Raw genomic sequence first — 20,720 nt, 5'->3', positions numbered from 1 at the left:
AGTATCAATTAAGATGCCAAGATAAGGGGAAAAAATAATCTAAAAGTTAGTCTTAATTTTTTTTTTGCATTTTGCAAATACTACAGTGTAATAAATGGCATAGCACAGGATTCTTTCTATGCACAGGCAAGAACTTTTCATGTCATACTTACTTCTTAACATAATGCAATAATTCCACTACGCTAGCACCTACCTTGTGCATAGAGCAAGGAAGAACAAAAGATTTCTGTGAAGAATTCTGGCTCAGATTTCATTTTTATTCCACAAGAATCTTCATCTCATAGAATTCTGGAAATAAAAGATCCTTGTGTAATTTACTTGCTACTTCTTTTCCTTTTTCTTACTGCTTGTTATTCCTCTCTCTCTTTATGTGTGACCCCCCCACACACCCTTCAACCCTCTTGGTTGTTGTAATTATGTGTGTTTCCTTAGTCCGCTTAGGCTGTCATCACAGAATAGCATACTAGATGGTGTTGAAAACCAGGTATTTATTTTCTCAGATTTCTGGAGCATAGAAGTATAAGATCAAGGTGCCAGAATGATTGGTTTCTGATAATAGATCTCTTCCTGCTGTGTAGTTGGTCATCTTCTGAGACTTAATATCAGGGGGCTGGTAGGGGTGGGGGGGAGGGTAAAAGAGGGAAATCTGTGGTGTATTTTCTTATGAGGGCACTAATCCTATGATGAGTGCCCCACTTTTATGACCTCATCTAAATCTAATTATCTCTTAAAGTCCCATCTCCAAAAACCATCCATTGGGATTTAGGGTTTCAATATAGGAATTAGCAAATGTAGTATTATATTTTAAATTTCTTATTAAAGTGACTAAGGCAACCTACATTATATTATCCCTTTCATTTACCATTTTTCAAGTTAACTTTCTGAATTATCAATTTTAGCCAAATTTTAACAGAATATAAATGTTCACAGAATTCAGTACAACTCTGCTGTTTCTAGATTATCTGGCAGATACTGCATGTGGATTTCACTTAGAGTATATGCTTTCATATACTCTTAAAACATTGTTTTTATCTGTTTATGTCTGGATAGCCCATGGACAATGACAGATGTGGCCTAATTCCCATATAAATTGCTAAGTCTGACTTTGTTTGATTTACATATTCAGGTAAAATGCTGGAGAATCAGCATTAATTTCCCAGAGGCGTTTCCAAATTTATAAAATATATGCAAAATCACAAAGAAAGGGGAGATTGCTCAAAGAAGACTTCATGATTACTGACTGTGTTGCTCCGTCATTATGCTCCCTCCCCTGCAAGAAGAGCTGGAATTAAAGCAGTCCATTTCTTATCATTATGTTTTGTGCTGTTATTTATCCCATTTATTTTGTTTAACCCATAATGGCCATTATTAGTTTAATCTTGGTTTTGAGCTTGAAATTCAGTGCAGGAAAGTGGAGATTCTTTTTTATCATCAAATTTCAGGCAAATATAAGTTACATGCTATGGAAGATTCATATATTTTAAGCATGTATGTAACACACACATACACACATGCACACACCCACACACACACAGAAGTTACAATTCCAAGTCAATTGTTGAAACAGCTAAGGTTCTGGGACTATTGGTCTCCAAATAATTGGAAGTAAAACCCAAATGTAAAGTGACTACGCCTTACTGTCCATGTATAAGATAAGGAAGTCTTATTATATATTCCTGAGGCTTAGAATTGTTGCCTAAACTCTGATTATCTTACAGAATGCACAGACAGGGAAGAATATTTGGGAGAAAAATATTTTTCAGAAAAGACTTATATCCAAAATATGCAAAGAACTCCTAAAGCTCAGCAATAAAAAAACAACCTGAATTTTTTTAAAAAAAAAGTAGGCAAATTATATGAACCAACAACTAACAAAAAAACATATTTAAGTGGCAAATAAGCATATAAAAAATGCTTACTCCCTATTCTTAAGGAATTTCAAATTAAAACAGCAATAAGATACCCTTACACATCTATTAGAATGCTAAACTCCAAAAATCTGACACCACCAATTGCTGACAAGGATCGGAGCAACAGGAACTCATGCACTGCTGGTGGAAATACAAAATGGTACAGCCTCTATGGAAGACAGTTTTTCACTTTTTTTGAAAGGTAGTAATGGTTTTCGTACATGATCTGGTAATCATAATCCTAGGTACTTACCCAAATTAGTTGAAAAGTCATGTCCACACAAAAATCTGTAAATTTAATCATAATTACTAAAAACTGAAAGTAACTAAGATGTCCTGCAAAAGGTGAACTGGTAAACAAACTATGGTATATCCATACAGAGGAATATTATTCATTGATAAAAAGAAATGATATAGCAAGCCTAAAATAGACATGAGAGACCTTAAATGCATATTTCTTATTAAAAGAAGCTTGTAAAAAAAAAAAAACCAAGATGAAATGAGTTCAAGAAATTCAGTTACTGTATTGTGAGTTCTGGAAGAAGAAAATCTTAAATCACAGAAAACTTAGCAAGAAATACATTGCATTATTTTATTGAATGTTTTAGGTTAGAGATACAGTTTTTTAGGTTAGACAGATAATTTCTTAGTTTAGGATTTTGACCACATGGTTGCAGAATCTGAGAGAGATAATATGTACACAGATTGAACAAGGTGAATATATTCATAAGTTAGAGGAAATTGGGGACCAAAATTATACAGAGAATTAGAGAAAATATTAAACTAGAAAGTAATAGTAATGGTTGGATAACATCTGGGCAATAATCAACATGAATTAACAAAAGGAGAACTCTCTGCAATTTTAAAAAGCTTAAAAATACTGCAGTATCTAGAGGTAAACAAGCTTTGAGAGATCTTTTTATAAAATGGGAATATTAAACACAGATTACTTGGCTAATGACGTGCACTAACTATGTGGAACAGACTGAATATGCAAAAGAGAAAGTTTGATATATATGTGTTTGATGGAAGAAGTTCTTAAACTACATGATCAGGGAAACAACAATGGTTTAATTTAGGAAGAGAAGGATCAATTATTTCAACTTATGAGAACTCATAAACAAGGCTTATATTTATGGTAATGTTTCTAAATTGGCAAAAGGGACAAGAATTTGTAGGAGATTATGCAGGATTGCTCCAATTATCTTATAGAGGAAGGGAACAGTTTTCTTTTGAGAGTACAGTTGGGGCTTTTATTACTGTTCTTTGGTTTTGAAACAGAGCTTGAGAAATAAGTAAAGGAGAGCATGGGGTGAATAGATGAATATGTGATTCTGAAGACACTGTCTAGTTTTAAAACAAGGAATTTTAGGGGTGACCATCTAGTTGAATGATTTTCTCCAAAATTGTACTGAGCAAAGCAGATACAGAGTTGCAATAGTTATCAACTTTTTTTGTCCCCCTTCTTTTTCTTTTTTCTCTTTTTCTGGGTCTTTGTGTCTTTAGTAAAAGTTAATGAAAGTTAATTATGGTACTGTTGAGAGAACACGGGGACATAAATATAAAACATAAAATGCAGGTAGAATGAGGACTATAGCTGATCTATATTCTGAGAAATATTGAGAGATCAAAGGACTGTAATTCTATGAGGTCTAGAATCTGTGAATGGGAGTGAGAAGAGGAGATAAAAAGTTATGAGTTTGGGGCTAAAGGAAGTAGTATTGGATTTTAGAGTTTATATGGTGAAGTAGCTCTTGGGGATGAGAATACCTATGTCAATGTTGCCCAAAATATGATCAGGAGAAACACCTGAATCAGAATTTCTTGGAGTTTTAATCTAATAGAAAATCTGAGGTTTGCCTGGGTATCACTATTGCTAACCAAGACCCAGATGATGATTAGGAAACCATAGTTGAAAGGCCGCTGATAAAAGTTATGACAGTAAGGAATGGCAGAGGCTGAGGTGAAGTTCACTGGAGTTTGAAAATTATAAAATATCAAGGGTAAGATTCTAAAACAGGGAAATCTTTGGACATTAATGATAAAGTTTGAAATAAAGAGAAAAAAATAAAAGAATAAATATCTCCTTAATCCATCAAATTTAGATGGATATGACTACAAGTTAGTGTGATTTCTTTTTTTTTGCTAATTTTTGATTTTCTGGATTAGATGACATGACTGGATAAACAACCCATGCAGATAATGATAGAGTTGGGAATCCATGAATCAGAATTCAAAAGTAAAACCTCAAATACAAAAGCTGAACTCTACTGAACAACCACTAGTTCATTTAGCATACCTTGATCAAACAGATATGTCAAGTTTATGATTAATGTCACCAGCCCTTGATATGTAAGAAAGTTCAATATTCCAGAACACCCAAAGTATCTTAACTAACCATTCCTGCACTATCATCATTGCCCATCCTGCCCCTAGGGAGTTAACTAGTAAAATAAGAAGCTTGGCATAGTCTTGAACTTTTACTTGATATGAGAGAAATACTCAGAAAGAATGATACTGTGGACAGTTTGCATCTTTGGAGCAACATATCTGAGAACAGGGAGAGTCTGGGACTAGTTGCCATCATGAGCACTCTGGTAGGGCCAACAGTAAGGCATCCTAAACAGCATATGAAAAAATAGTCTTATTTTTCTAGTCTATTTACTCTTATGAGGAGGTACTTTATATGGTTCCTTTCCTGTGCAGAATTAGATCAGGAATTTGTAAGAGAAAACTCAAGAGTTTGGCAGCCATGACTTCATCTGGAAGGGCTACCAAATTTCAGACATTCAGAGGACTATCCATTTAACTTTCAAGTGAAGCACCAATTACTGTTAGCATGACCTTTCATTTTTAGTTCTCTCTGGTGTAGAAGGAAGTGCGTCTACGATGAAAGCAGTTTTGTGTGAAGAAAACATTGGTGGTTTAACTGATGATATGGAGTCGGGGAGAACATGTATTTATAAGAAATTTAACCAAATAGAAAGTAATCAAAATCACAAATCTAGGGACCTCAAAGGCATTGAATAGTATGTAATGAAAAGTGTGTTTTAAATATTAATGTCAGCTTTAGATAGCTTTTCTTTCTTTTATTCCTCATGTTTTAATTCCTCAGTAGGAGAGCTCTCAAGACAGAAAACAAAGAATAGACTGAGACAATTAGTTAATTGATTTCATTCAATTTGGTTAGAGCTGCTAATAGATGAATTCCACTGTGTTCCAGAATTTTGGATTACACTAGACTCCAATTAAAAAAAATCCTCATATTTTGGTGTGTGTGTGTGTGTGTGTGAGAGAGAGAGAGAGATAGTGGGAAAACTAGGGAAAAAGAGAATATAAGTGTGTATGTGATGACATACATGTATAGTATTACATGTACATAGTCTACAACCTCATGTATTATAGTGTATTTCAATGATATGCTTATTGAAATACAGGAAGTCAGGCTAAAAGCTAAATTTGTTCAAGCTATTTCAGATGGCTGGGTATTTTTCAATATGAAGAAGATTCCTGACATATCCATTTCTTGAAACAGGAGTGAGATGTGATATTACTGCTATAAAGCCTTATAGTGCTTCTTGTTTTATGTAGAAATATGGGATTACATAAGCAAAATTTCCTTAATTGTTTTGTTAGTTCAAAATTTGCACCTAAATGAACATTCACAAAGTAACTTTGATTCAAATGTAACAAACATTTGATTCAAATGTAAATGTATATATATTAAATTATATAAAGAACAAAATGACATATAGAAAAATTGGTGCTAGCAACACTAACCATGGTATAGTTGTTAACTTAGGTCTGTTCCCTACTAATTTTTTTTTTTTTTAAACCCAGTCCCAGCAATCAAGCAAACAAATGGATCTTTGGGTCACAAAATTACTTCCTAAAGTATTTAACATGATATTTTTCATGTTTGATAAAAGCTTGGGCTTTTGATATTATTAAAATAGTGCGATTGCCATCAAAACTCATACCACCAAAATTCACCCTAAATCAGAGCTTTTAGTCACCTGGAACAAATTGTATAGCAGACTCATTGTCAATTGCTAGTGGGTAAACTCCCGCTGCAGTGAGCCCACCTAAATTCCATCACCACTCAAATACCCAGCTGATCCCCTAGAAATTTCTTTGGTTAAGCAACTAAAGAATTAATTCCTACTACAGCTAACTTATCTAGGATCCTGCACTAGCTGTTAGGCCAGCACCTATCTTGATGCGTTGGTGATGCCCAATTGTAAGAGATTCTGAACATTGCCTGTGTCCTAAACTATCCTCATTTGAACCATTTAACATATTTAAAGATGATATAACTGCCAAGAGCAATGAGAGGAAAAAAAAAAAAGAACACTTTTTAAAAAAATCTATATTGATGCATAAACCCACTTTTGGGAAACCGAAGTGAATTCTATGCAGCAGTGTGGTTTTGATAAGCTGTTTTGGACTAAATAACTTCTCACCAAAATAAGACACTTCACAGCTGCAGGGGAGTCCATCAGTGAGAGAAAGGCAACCGGGAGCTCAGGACTTAGCATTGGTCTCAAATGCCTGGTGGTGATCTATCTGACTTCAGTTGCTAGACTACTGCTGTTTAGAGTCTCCATGTTGGCTGTCAGAAAGGAGGCATGATTGGGTGCCTGGGTGGCTCAGTGTCTTAAAGGCTCTCCCTTGGGCTCAGGTCATGATCTCAGGGTCCTGGGATGGATCCCCGCATTGGGCTCTCTGCTCAGCAGGGAGCCCGTTTCCTCCTCTCTCTGACTGCCTCTCTGCCTACTTGTGATCTCTCTCTGTCAAATACATAAATTTTAAAAAAATCTTTAAAAAATACCATAAGTGACTCTTAATCTCACAAAACAAACTGAGGGTTGCTGGGGGGAGGGGGGTTGGGAGAAGGGGGGTCTGGTTATGGACACTGGGGAGGGTATGTGCTTTGGTGAGTGCTGTGAAGTGTGTAAACCTGGCGATTCACAGACCTGTACCCCTGGGGATAAAAATATATGTTTATGAAAAATAAAAAATTTAAAAAAATCTTTAAAAAATATATATAAAATTTTTCTAAAAAAAGGAGGAGGGAAAATGGAGAAGACAGAGAGTCTGTACACAGGGTATGTCTTGGGACCCATTACTGTCCAGATAGCACATGTGCAAGACAGAAAGAAGGCCTCTAAAGCATGCCGGGATGTCATCTCATGAGCTAGGCTGTGGCTCACAGAACAAGAATGGTACAGAAAGGAGGGAAGTAGAAAGTGAACCATACTCAATGGATAAATCACGGTGCCACAATCTGTCACTCCGCTTAGTATTAATATAAGTGAATTATTTTCTTAATAGGTTAAGATTTTGGCCTTATCCCTGCCTATAGATGTTATAGGAATAATAACTATAGGGTTCTCATATATGTTTCTTACGTTTTGCATATCTACTTTTAAGTTAATTTTTGCACAAATGTCACAGGGAACAGGGCAGAGACTGTAAAGAAGGAGGAAGGATGATTGTGAAGATAGGACCTCACAAGGAAATGGGAAGTTGAAGGCTAGAGTCTGATCCTTAGGTTTAGATGCATGATTTTCTTCTCACGTTTATTTTCCACAAGTTTTCAAAAGAACTGGTGTATATGTTAGGATTTCTTTTTCTTTTTTTTTTTTCCCCCCTATACAGAATCAGAGCAAGGAAAGTTACCTGAAGGCTCTTGATGGGAACAAGCTATGGGGCCTGTAATACCCACCTCTGCTGTAAAAAGGCATTTGCTATCTAGTTCAAAACACAAGCTTTTGTTTGTCTGAGCACAAGATCCTCTGGAGAGGGCTCAAGAAACACTGCTGACTACTTATTCCCAGAAAATTCCTCTTTATTTACTTGGTATTGTTGTTCATAAAGTAATCTACATAAACTTTCCTTTAACCACGTTTAAGATTACCTGGTAGTTGTCTTGACCAGATTTAGGAATATTGTCAGACTTCCATTTGTAGAGTAGGTATTGGGATTAATCACTTCCACAAATAATAAATCATATTCATGGGGTGCCAATTTTTGAAGCTTAGCTTCCAAAAATAAAGATGAAAAAATTCATTATCAAATAGTCATTTTGTAATCAAGTTCTGAAGGAAAGTGACTCTAACCCCATGTATTCCAAAGCATTATTGTACCATTTAATCCATACAAATCTGGAGGATATGCAGTGTTTTTCCTTGAGGTTTTTATGTTGTTTGGTTTGTTTTACCCTGCTTACTGGTGTCCTATGTTTAGACCATTCACCACTGTTCCTCCAAGTTGCCCCCACCCGCAGATGTCTCACTTACACTTCAACATTAACTGAAGGTTTTATCAGCAGACTCTTCACCCCTCTCTTCAGACCAAGCCTAGTCATCTATCATACCAAGGTAATTCAGCACGTGAATCCTTAGTTCTTTAACATTCCAAATTCCTGGAACCTTCACCTTGACTCTATTTCAGCCACTTATTCCCATAATTACCTAGAGTTGCTGCAGTTCTAAACTCTTTAAATCTGACACCCCGTTCTTGCATGCAGATCTAGCGGGGCAGCTCTCACGTGGGGCTGCACCCTGCAAAGGGTCTGTGTCTTGCCCAGAACTCCAGCCTTGGGACATCTCTAATACCTTCGCATTGATTAACCTCCTCCCCAAAATCCCCATGATTGTATTTTCTATCTTGTCTATTTTTCTAAATTCTATGGTACGTCATTTTAATCATTCTCTTGCCAAATCCTCAAATTCTTTCCTTATTTGCATTTCTATTACATGTTGCCAATAAAACTGCAATTTTCAAAAGTCTAAAATATTGGCTGGTCAGCTTTCCTACCCGTCTTTTAAATGCTGCTGAAGAAAACCACATCTTTAGGCAGACTGGTAGTATCATACTGCCCGTGAATCATTCTGTATTTACGTGGTCACAGCAATATTTAAAACAGTCCCTAATTTCCTCAAATAATCCATTCCACCATATCTGCCCTTTATTCAAAGCAACATGACAGAGAAATAGAAGTGTTCTCCCAGGAACATCATTAATTTTTTACAACAGTGCTATATTGGAATGTTATCTTTGATGATACCACTTTAACAGCCTTGCTCTCCTGTATCTAACAGCCTTGCTATCCTGTATCTTTCTGTGGACTTGCCTATTCTCATCAATGTATACACGTGTTTGATGTTCTCACACATTTAAAAATCTGTCCCTTTACTTCCTGGTTTCCTCTAGTTAATAAGCAAAACAAAAGAAAACCACTTATTTTTTCCAACCTTTTTGGTAAATAAGTTTCCTGAAACAGTTTTATGTATCTGTCGTCTTTGATTTGTACTCCCCTGGACTCCTCCAGTAAGGAATATAAGCTACCATTGCATGGATATTGTTCTTGTCTGAGTCACAGAAGATACATGTGCAGTTGAGTCCAATGAATATTTCTTGGAATTTATCACACTTGAGTTTTCTAGAACATTTGACCTTGCTGACTACATGGTAATCATTAAAACATACTTTGCCCTTGACTTCTAGAGCCTATCCTTGTATTATCTTCCCAATGCTCAGAAAACACTTTCTCAGAATATTTGTTATCCATTTTACAGTATTGGTCTTTTTCAGAAGTTTTGTCCTTGGAACTTTTGTTTTTGCCATATATGTTTTCTGGGTAACACCATTCAGATATCTTCACTTGTTAGTCTTTTTCAGTTTGGATGCACCTGAGACAATGAGTGCATTCACATTAATAATAACTGACTGTAAAGGCATTTTTTTTTTAACTACAGAGAATTCCTCTAAACTACCACATCACTAAAAATCTCGAGAGCTGTTAATATAGAAGATACAGAGATTAAAAGTAGTGTCCCTAAAATGATTATGGATTACACTGGTTTATTTTTTATTCTAAACTCCAAGTGCATATATTAAAGCTTGTATTGGACATACCATTTTGTATTATCTCTAATACTTCAAACTCATCTCGTAAAATACCAAAATTGTCATCACTCCCTTTACCCCATCTTAGCCAGGATAACAAATGGTATAGTGACTACAATTTACAAACACAAAAACAACTTATGTAATAATGATTAACACAATGTGATAGATCGAAAAAGGCCCTTCAGAGATTTCCGGGTCCTCATCTTCAGGATCTGTGACTTTGGTACCTTACATAGGAGGGACTTTTCCAATGTGATTAAGTTAAGGGTTTTTAACACGGGACGATTACCCTGAATTATTTGGGTTAGTACAGTGTAATCATAAATGTCCTTTTAAGAAGGAGACAGGAGGATCAGTGCCAGAGTCAGAGGAGATGTGACAAAAGAAGTTGGAGCGAAAATCAGAAAAGGAGGCTATGTCCCTGGGCTCAAAAATACAGGAAGGCATGGTAACCTCTAAAAGTTGGGAAAGGTAAAGAAATGAATACTCACTTGGAGTCCCCAAAAGGAATGCAATCCTTCTCAGCAATTTGATTTCTTCTGACTACAGAACTGTAAGATAGTGATTTTTCTATTGTTTTAAGCCACTAAGTTTGTAGTAATTTGTTACAGCAGCGATAGGAAACTAACAAAAATAATAATAAATTCTTATGACTGCAGTCCCTGGTTCTCCTTGCTCTCATCCAAGTGATGTAGATTTCTGATATTTAAAATATGTAATTCTTATGTCACCACAGAAGAAGAGAAATTCTGGACAATTATACTCAAAGCTTTATGGCAAAGCCTAAAAGTGTGTGCATCCTGGGGCACCTGGGTAATTCATTTGGTGAAGTGTCTTTCTCTTGGTTTCAGCTTAGGTCATGATCTCATGGGTCATGGGATTAAGCCCTGCATCTGGCTCCCTGCTCAGGGGAGAGTCTGCTTGAAGATTCTTTCCCTTTGCCTCTGTCCCACTCATTTGCACTCCCTCTGTCTCTCAAATGAATAAATAAATCTTTAAGAAATATGTGCATCCCATTCAAATTATAAGGGAGCTTCATTTATGTAGTTTTGATGTGCACCTAGAAAAAGTAACTGATATTAATAAACATCTAGCAGGTCTCTGCCATCATCCATCCTCTTGGTCATCAGATACTTATTTCATTTTTCTCTTGTACATAGAATAAATTTACTGTCGCCCTAAAAGACCCTCCTGAAGTCCCATCCAATTACCACTGTCAGGCCAGGGATAAGGTTTTCTGGATAATGCTCAATTATCTCCATTAGGTCCAGATTCTTTTATTTTTTCCTCCTGACAACCAGTAAACAAGAACAAGAACAAGTTAACTGTACTCCATCTTCATTTACACCCCTCTTATACAAAGATGAAACAGGGACAAGATATCTCCAGTATATTGTCTCCTTTAAAAAAGAAGAAAAATGGGAAAAACACAACAGTCAGTACTAAACAGCAATGCCAAGATTCTTCTAAGCAAATACTGTGAGGAGCCCCTCTCCTGGGGATGTCAGAGATGTAATTGAGCTTTGATTCTGCTGTCTGGGAGGAATGGCCTTATCCAGTGTTCTTCATAGTCACATAGTTCTAATGATCTTTTTAGAAAGATCCCCACTCATAATTTTCATGGTCACATTTGAAACATTGTTCTTTTTAAGGTAGTCACCATTAGGTTGAGAGAAAAGCTTGGTGCTGAGACAACAGATAAATAAGCAAATTTGAGAACTGTGTCAAGGTAAATACTTTAGGTAGAGTTCCTAAAATATAGACCAACAGGAAACAGCAATTGAAAAGTTTTGTTAGAATGATAGAGCCAAAGGAATCTCAAGCCGAGACCCCTTAGCTCCCACCAAGGGAAACTAACTAATCAAGACTTAAAACAGTCTCTGAGAACTTCGCTTTTTATGATGAGAAGGCAGGTTTTCAGGACTATACAAGCCTCAAGAATGGTTATATTCCACAGAACCATAACTCAAAAAAGTCTGTGAGTCACATTAAAAAAAAAAAAAAAAAGGACATTCATGATGCAAGAGTGGTGGTGAAAAAATAGGTGAATGATCACAAGGGCTTACTATGATCACATAAGTCTTACCTACAGTTGAGCTATATAGTACACTATCTTATTTTTCCTTTTCTATTCTTATCAGCTTCAGTTCTTCAGGGCCAGTGTACTTTACGAAAGGGTTCCAACATCCTTGCATATTTAAGTGGGAAATCAGAGGGTGTCCAAGCAAACAGGTAATTTTGAGAGAATAATTAGTGACTACAGACAGATGGTTAGGAACATGGACTCCAGCAATGGGGGCCAGCATATCATCAGTTTACAAAAACCACATGGAACTTACTTGCCCTCACTGGTCATCACCCTAGAGAGAGGAGTAGGTCACCAGTTTTCTGCAGTTCCCACAGAGTATTCAGAAGACACAATGTGTTTTTGTGGACCTCAATCTCTTGCAGCACATGAAGTCATATTTACTTCTCCACTTTTTCATATACCCATATGGCACATCAAAAAGGAACACATGGAGAATGAAAATAACTTTTTATCATACAAAGTAAGTTGCAAAAAGTCATAGTTACTAGCTTGGGCATAGGTTATGGGAATTGGCCATTATGACATCCCCAGCCCCTGCCTTGTCCCATTCACAAAATAGGGAGTAAGGAGATAAAATCAGTAGTGGAAATACAATACATAAGGGAAATACATTTTCTGTGGACATATAATTTAAGATGTGGGTAAATTTATGACCTCACTAGAGTTATAGTATAGTTCTTCCATTAATTGTAAAGTTTTAAGTGAAAAATGCAATTACTGTAAGTTGCGATATTCTCATTGACTAACTGAAAGCAAAAGAGTTTTTGATTGCCAAGTTTTTTCTCTAGTCCACAATTATGTATAAGTCTTTTTATCTTCAAACCTTTTTCTTTTGCCATATCATTTGGACCTCACGACTAAAATGGTCACATCTTCTTTAGTCTTTCTTCCGTGAGTTTATTTGTGTAGCAGTGTAAATAGTTTTCTCAATAGGGAGACAATTAGTTGGTTTCTACTAGGTGGGAAGAGAATAAATGCCTTCAACTTTAACATAAACACATTAGCTACATGTGAAGATTTAAACCATCTAATTTGCATAATGAACATTTTATGCCACATTATTTGCACCTGGTTTACAAATTTACTGAGCTTTTCACAACAATTATCAATGATCATATCAAAATGTCAAATGTCCTGAAGTGACATTTCACTAGGTAGTTATCAAAAAGATTGTTTTCCCTTTGATATTTGTTGACAATTTAATTTGTTGCACTTTATTATATAAAGAGAACTATTGAAAAAAAGTGTCATTTTTTTTCCTATTTTTGCCAAGGAAAGAATGAAGAAAAAAAAGTGAAGTTTAGACCTCTCAAAATCACATTTAATACAGTGGCATAAAGAAATATGTATGTCTTTTAAAATATGTTTATTAAAAAAATAATTAAGTTGGAAAATGCACATAAGCAAGCAATATACATTTTAAAACATCTCGCTTCATAAATAATTGTTGTTGGATTTTTTTCTATTATTCTTAGCATTCTATATTGTATCTTTATACTTAAATACAATCAGATCAGGGCGCCTGGGTGGCTCAGTGAGTTAAAGCCTCTGCCTTCAGCTCAGGTCATGGTCCCAGGGTCTTGGGATTGAGCCCTGCCTGGGGCTCTCTGCTCAGCAGGGAGCCTGTCTCCCCCTCTCTGCCTGCCTCTCTGCCTGCTTGTGATCTCTCTCTCTGTCAAATAAATAAATAAAATCTTAAAAAAAAAATACAACCAGATCAAATTTGTACCTAGTGTTATAATTCTACTATCATTTATCAAGATATCAGATGTTCATACAGATAAATATTTCTAGTGAACAACTTACTATTTATATTGCAATTCATTCTATTATATTGTAATTTATCTAAGAAAAGTCCTATGTAGGTAATTCCTGTATTGCTAATTTTGCTGTTATAATAAAGACTGTAATGAATATTTTGCAGTTCAATCCTACTATAGAACTTTATATATTTCCTTGACATAAATACTTTGAAAGTAGTTTTTAGGTTAAGAGTTAGTATAAAAATATAATCCCTTTTAATTAGTACTCAGCAGTATTATTAAAACTCTAGTCAAAATAATGTTTTGAAATATGTTGAGCTGGAGGAGATTGTTTGTATGAGGTTTTCACAGCAATATCACAAAATCCTTGAACTATTATTTCAGATAATTAAGAAAAATATTTTTTTTCTCATATTGAGCAAATGCTGGAGTTTTGAGATTGATTTGTCAGCTATACATGCAAAGAAAAAGGATTTGTTGAATATAGACAAATATCAAAAAATTCCACGAGTAATGAATTAGCAGTGTTCTAATGAAGAATGGTGAAAGAATGAACTGATTATTATTTGTTACATAGCCCATGAGTCTGGAGTTGATCAATGTCTGAAATGTTTCTTCTACCTCTGTGGAATTAGCTCATCTTTAAAGCTTGCCAACTACAGTTTTCATGCTGTTGTGGAGGATAGCTTTGATGAAGCTTGTCTCTCTCCTCCAAACCTAAACCAGAATTATGTCTAAGACCCATCTTAACACTGAGGGAAATATGCAGGTCTATTCTAGAGATGTGAATCTTCCTTCCATCAGCCATTTTTTGAAACTGCAAGCCTAAATCTGGAGTAAACTATACTCTCCCTATCTCTGGAACACATGAGAAATACCCCTTCTGGATATTATCTTTTTTTTTTTTTTTTTTTGGACATTATCTTAATTCTGTTAATTTCACCCTTTTCCTCCCTTACCCAGATTTTAGGGTTTTGATTTTGCTTTTTTGAAAAGATGGATATTACTACTATTTTAGTAGAAGAAATAGGGATAATATACAATTTATATAAGCTCTTCTCTTATTTCCCTGGAGTCTAAATACTGATTTAACCCAGGTTCCCTGAGTATATTAGAAAGACACAATAGATTATTTATTTGAGACATATTTAATACAGACTTTTCCTAAAATTTAAGACTAATGTTAGTATAATTAAAGATAAAAGTCAGGGTTTTGTTGTTTTGTTTTGTTTACCAGCAATTAAAAATATACCAAAGGAACAACAAATCTTCCTGGCGTTGTTCATATCAGCTATTCAAGTGTAAGTAGGACACCAGCTATGTGCCAGTCCTTTTGTTTCTCTCTTTGGTTAAAGTTATATTTTTAGGGTCACATAATCCCCCAACATTTAAGAAATAGCATCTCAATATCTCAAGAGAACAGGAAGAAAAAAATTACTAAGGATCATCTTTTGGAAAAAATAAACGATCAGTCTATAAAATAACTGATACTATTAATGATTGCAAATGATCTTACTAATGACCTAAATTGTTGTTTTTTTATGTGAACATTAATATTTGGACAAAATCCCTTAGTTTGTAGCTGATTCAGAGCCTGTGAATTGTGATATTGATCATACCATTGATTTGTTGTCTGGCACCAAGAAAGGCACTTAATAGCTGTCAGTTAGTACTTCTGAAAATATGGAGTTGAATGTGCTCATAATAGTGTTTTGACAATTTAGTGGTAAAATGTCAAAATATTCACAGATCAACTTATTTTAATAATGTCTTTTTCATGTATTGCTAACATGAATGCCAATGTGTAGTCACATTTTAAAAACTGGTAATTTATCCTTCCTTCTATATACCCATCACTTCACAATTGATATAGGATAGAATTTCCTGAAAGCACAATGAAAATCAATTCAAAGCAAAATTAAAAATATAATTTGGTTAATGTTTTGAACCTTTGTATGAATTTCAAGAAAAGTAACTAATGTCCATGCTGTGACAAATATAGTTAGTATTTTGCCTCTGTAAAAGCGTGATTTTGAAGCTGAGATCTCAGCAAAAATATGCATAAAAATTAAATAAGATTTAAGAATTTAAAGATAAGTTATTACCAGAAAATTAGGGCTAACAGATCTTGCAGTGTGAACATATGCACACATACACACACACACATGCACACACACACACACATCCAGCCCATTGTTGAGCTTTAGGCTGTAGTTCCTGGCTGCACTTAATGTTTTATATAATGAACTGAAAAAGAAAGAAATGAACTTTTCAGCAGGCACTTACAGTAAGCTAAAGCATTGGGTTTTTATTCCCTCTGCCATAATTTGTTAATTGATGGAGAGGAAGGAAAGTATGAAACCACAAAAATGCCTTTAGCAGCTACTATGAGTCAAGCCTCATTTAATTTAGTTTATACAACCATGTGAAGTAGAAAGCAACTGGGGAAAACTCGAAGGTTTTTCTGAAGAAGTTAGAAAAAATGAAGAAGGGTGGGTAGAGTGGCCTTCTGACAACTGGTCTAACTAATTACATGGATAGTATATGATAAAAGTAAATGATTTGATATATACTAACAGTAAAGGTTATTAAATGGATTTTAAAGGAAAACCCAAGGAGTCTGACCACAACTAACTTCTAACAAAGTGACTAGTCTAAACTCAGAGATGGAAACTTGTAATACAAGAAAATCAGACTGAATTTATTGCATCCAATGAAAATTCTTTGCTAAGGAAATGTTGACGCATAAAGAGGTATAGTTTAAGAGTGTTGATTCAACCCTACCCCGCTGAGAGAGATGGTTATCAATGATCATCAATGTTGTCACAGTGGTGAGCTGTTTTTTTGTTTCTGTTTTTGTTTTTGAAAAAGGAAGGTTGATTGATCAGTCTTCTCCCTGTCTCCATGGTTCGGTTAAAATATTACATATTATTATTTAATTATTTCCTATGTCTTTTCCCCATACTTGACCAAGCACAGCGGTTCCCAAAGTGTTGTTACAGAAGTGGCAGAGACCACTTATTTTATTGCTTAACTTATTTATTTTATTTCACTCTCTCTTCCATCAAAACAGAGCATCAGACCTGGAACCTCTAGATTTCTTTCAAGCCCCAGTTTTCTTATCTACAGATAATAGGAAAACCTCTGTTAATAATGGAGCCCAAGAATTATTATTATTTTTTTATTTTTTTAAAGATATTATTTATTTACTTGACAGAGAGAGACACAGTAAAAGAGGGAACACAAGCAGTGGGGTGTGGGAGAGGGAGGAGCAGGCTTCCTTCTGAGCGGGGAGCCTGATGTGGGACTTGATCCCAGGACTCTGGGATCATGACCTGAGCGGAAGGCAGACGCTTAATAACTGAGCTACCCAAGTGCCCTGAGCCCAGGGATTATTAAAGCTGATTTGTAACAAAAAAAATTCTCTTAAACAGAAGCATCCCAGGAGCATAATCTATCCACCCTTTCGAATATCAAATGGTTCACTGCAGTTACAATTACTGCCTTCTTCAAAAATGACCGCCCATAGAGAGCACATTGAATTGAAATAAAAAGTGCATTTGCTCCTGTGAAATAAGACAATTGATTATGGCCTGTAAAGCAGGAATTATGAAAGACTTCTCATACTTGTGGATTCTTAAAGCACACATATGTATATACTACATATTTATATAAAAATATAAAAATATAAAAAGCATGTAGAAAAAAATAAATAAAAATTAAAAAATAAAAAGCATGTAGAAATGTAAAGCATGTATATAATATGTGTCTAAGCTTCCTAAAGACCTACCTTAGAATAATACTCATCTTCCAAGAGTCTTCCTACTTTAACTCTTCTTCAAATAATTTACTGAAAATCAATCATTTATTAATATTCAGTATGCTATATATATTTAATATAGATGAAACAGATTATATATCAATTTTATTTTGAAATATAGAAAGAAGTCATCTGAAAACCTTGTAGCCAAACTTCTCAGGTACGTATTGGTTTTGAATATTTATGTTTAGAGAAAGAGGTAAAGTAGGAGTCTAGGAAAAGGTAGGATTTTAATATTCTCAGAGCAGCCAAGTAAATAAAATGGCACACAATCTATTATGCATCAAGTTCTCCAGTAGACAGCAATTTCATAACCTCCTTTTGCCATGTATTCTGCTTCTGTTCATTAGATTGAGGAATCCAAATATTATACATAATTTGTGCCTTTGCTCATGCTTTTCTCACTCTCTAGAAAGCTTTTATGCATTGCTTTGATGAGTAATGTGTAGTTTAATGATGTTTATTCTAGGATGGCTAGTGTAAATTGGATTCCAGGAATTTAATTATAGATCATCTTGGTGCCTCCTTCTAGAAGTCTAATAGAGAGACTAATTTGATTGCTTGTTGCAGGATTTCATTGAAGAAACTTCCCCAAATAGGATTTCCTGTCTTTTTTCTTACATTTTTGTTTTCACAGAATGATCAATGTTGTAGTTATTAAGTGTTAAGGACCACAAATTTAAATATTGTGTTCCTTTTATTATTTGTGTTTATTTTTTCCGTGGCTAGAATTTTCTAATTTTCTTTAAAAAAAAAAAAAAAAAAAAAAAGACGTCATGGTGGGAGAGAGGTTTTTGTTGGAGAATTTTTTCTCCTAAGAGAATCCACTAAGGCATTAAAAACAAATAAACAAACAAACAGCAAATATCCAAATTAGAGATACTGATGGATAATCTATATTCTTTGGGACAGAAATGATAGTGCTGTAAGAAAAAGACATTTAAATTAGAACTTGTAATTAATGTCTATAGTAAAGAAGCTCATTACTCTTTTATCAGAATGAGGAGTCATTGTAAACTATAACCTTGTAAACAGCAATCAATAGTTCACTGTTGGGGATGTTGCCAAAGTCTAGCAAACCTTCGGTAGTGATGGACATTTAAAGTTCAATAACTTCTGTCCCCGGAAGTTGCCTGTGTCCTAAAGGAAATCTGCTTTCTAAGATCTCAGCTGTGATTGGTATTTTACTGACAAACAACTGGAGGATGATTGAAAATTCATATATGCAGTAATAAAGAGTAAATACTCTGGTGTCAGTCTGGAATCAAAGTACCGATACTTAGGTCTGTGTGACCTGGCAAAGTTGTGTAATTTCACAGGATCACAGGTTCTTCACTGGCAAAAGGAGGTTCAGGTTAGTTATAAGAAGAAGGAGCAAGAGAGGTAGGAGAAGAGAGAGAAGGAGAAGAAAGGAAAAAGAAAATTTGGTGATACCTAATGTGTATGTAACAGCCTAAAGTAGTGAGGTGGAATCAACAATGATAGCAAACAGTGAATACTTATTTAGTCTGTAGGTTTTATTAATCAATGGTTTTCCAGTTGAAAATTTTAACATCTACTCATATATACACTTATGCATATTTAAAAATTTAAAGCACCTGGGAGCAGAAATCTGAAAAGACTGCTTATATTTTAAGTTTATTTATTTATTTGGGAGAAAGATAGTATAAAACAGGATGGAACAGTGGGAGAGGGAGAGGGTAACCAAAGCGGACTCTGCTGAGCACAGAGCTGGAGGCGGGCTCAAGCTCACATCCCCATCCCCAGGATTGTGACCTGAGCCGACCAAGAGTCGGTCTCCCAACCAACTGCGCCACCAGGCCTCCCAAAAATGTTTTTTGTTGTTTTTGTTTTTGTTTTCCCCCTCCCTAGGGAGGGTATCAGGGAAGAAGGGCAAGTGGAAGGAGGTCAGAGTGAGTTTATTTTATTTTATTTTTGCCATTTTGTTTTCTTAAAGCCATTCAACATAAAATACACAATATGCCAGGGTGCCATATTTTGGGATGGCGTATAAGAGCCAACTGTTTTAAGGCCCATACAATTAAGTTGTAAGACAAAATATCATTCAGAAATATGATGACTTCTGGTTTCTGGTCTCCCAATTAAGGAGCTTGGGAGTTTCCAGTGCATCCTAAAGAACTAAATAGACTGAAAAATGAACAATTCTTCCTGGATCCATAAGAAAGTGGAGGACACAGTGCATGCTACTGCCCCCAGGTTTGGAATGATAGAGGTAAATACAGGAAGTTGAGGTTTCCCAGAGTAGGGACCCAAGAGTGAATGGATGCCGCTTTGGGTATGAGTACAGGATAAGGAACTCCTGACTGTAATGAGAAAATTGCTGGAGGCCTAGTGAAGGCAACTGTGAGAGTTAACAACTCCAAGAGAACCCAGTCATGGGAGTGGGGAGGCATGCTACTGTGAAATTTACCTCTGGGAGCCCTACCAGGTTCCCACAATGAATGTAAGAGAAAAATTCCCTCATGTTTCAGGGGCAGAGAAAAAAGGAATCATTTTTCAAATATGTCAAAGCACTCTATACTTTTTTATTAAATTATTTTTATTAACATATAATGTATTATTTGCTTCAGGGGTACAGGTCTGTGAATCCCTAGGCTTACACTTTCACAGCACTCACCATAGCATATACCCTCCCCAATGTGCATAACCCAACCACCCTATCCCCACCCCCAGCCTCCCAGCAACCCTCAGATTGTTTGCGAAACTAAGAGTCTCTTATGGTTTGTCTCTCTTGGGGTCCCATCTTGTTTCATTTTTTCCTTGCCTACACCACCACCACCACCCCCGCCTCTCAAATTCGTCATATCAGAAGATCATATAATAATTGTCTTTCTGATTGACTTATTTCGTTCAGCATAATACCCTCTAGTTCCATGCATGTCATTGCAAAAGTCATTGCAAAAGATTTTGTTTCTTTTGATGGCTGCATAGTATTTCTCTCTCTCTCTGTGTGTGTGTGTGTGTGTGTGTGTGTGTGTGTGTGTAAAACATCTTCTTTATCCATTCATTTCTTGATAGACATCTACATTCTTTCCATAGTTTGGCTATTGTGGACATGGCTGCTATGAACATTCAGGTGCACGTGTCCCTTCAAATCACTACATTTGTATCTTTAAGGTAAATACCCAGTAGTGCAATTGGTCATAGGGTAGCTCTATTTTCAATGTTTGAGGAATCCCCATACTGTTTTCCAGAGTGGC

Source organism: Mustela erminea, chromosome 7 (assembly GCF_009829155.1).
Source record: "Mustela erminea isolate mMusErm1 chromosome 7, mMusErm1.Pri, whole genome shotgun sequence".
NCBI lineage: Eukaryota > Metazoa > Chordata > Mammalia > Carnivora > Mustelidae > Mustela > Mustela erminea.
Note: the sequence above shows the minus strand (reverse complement) of the source record.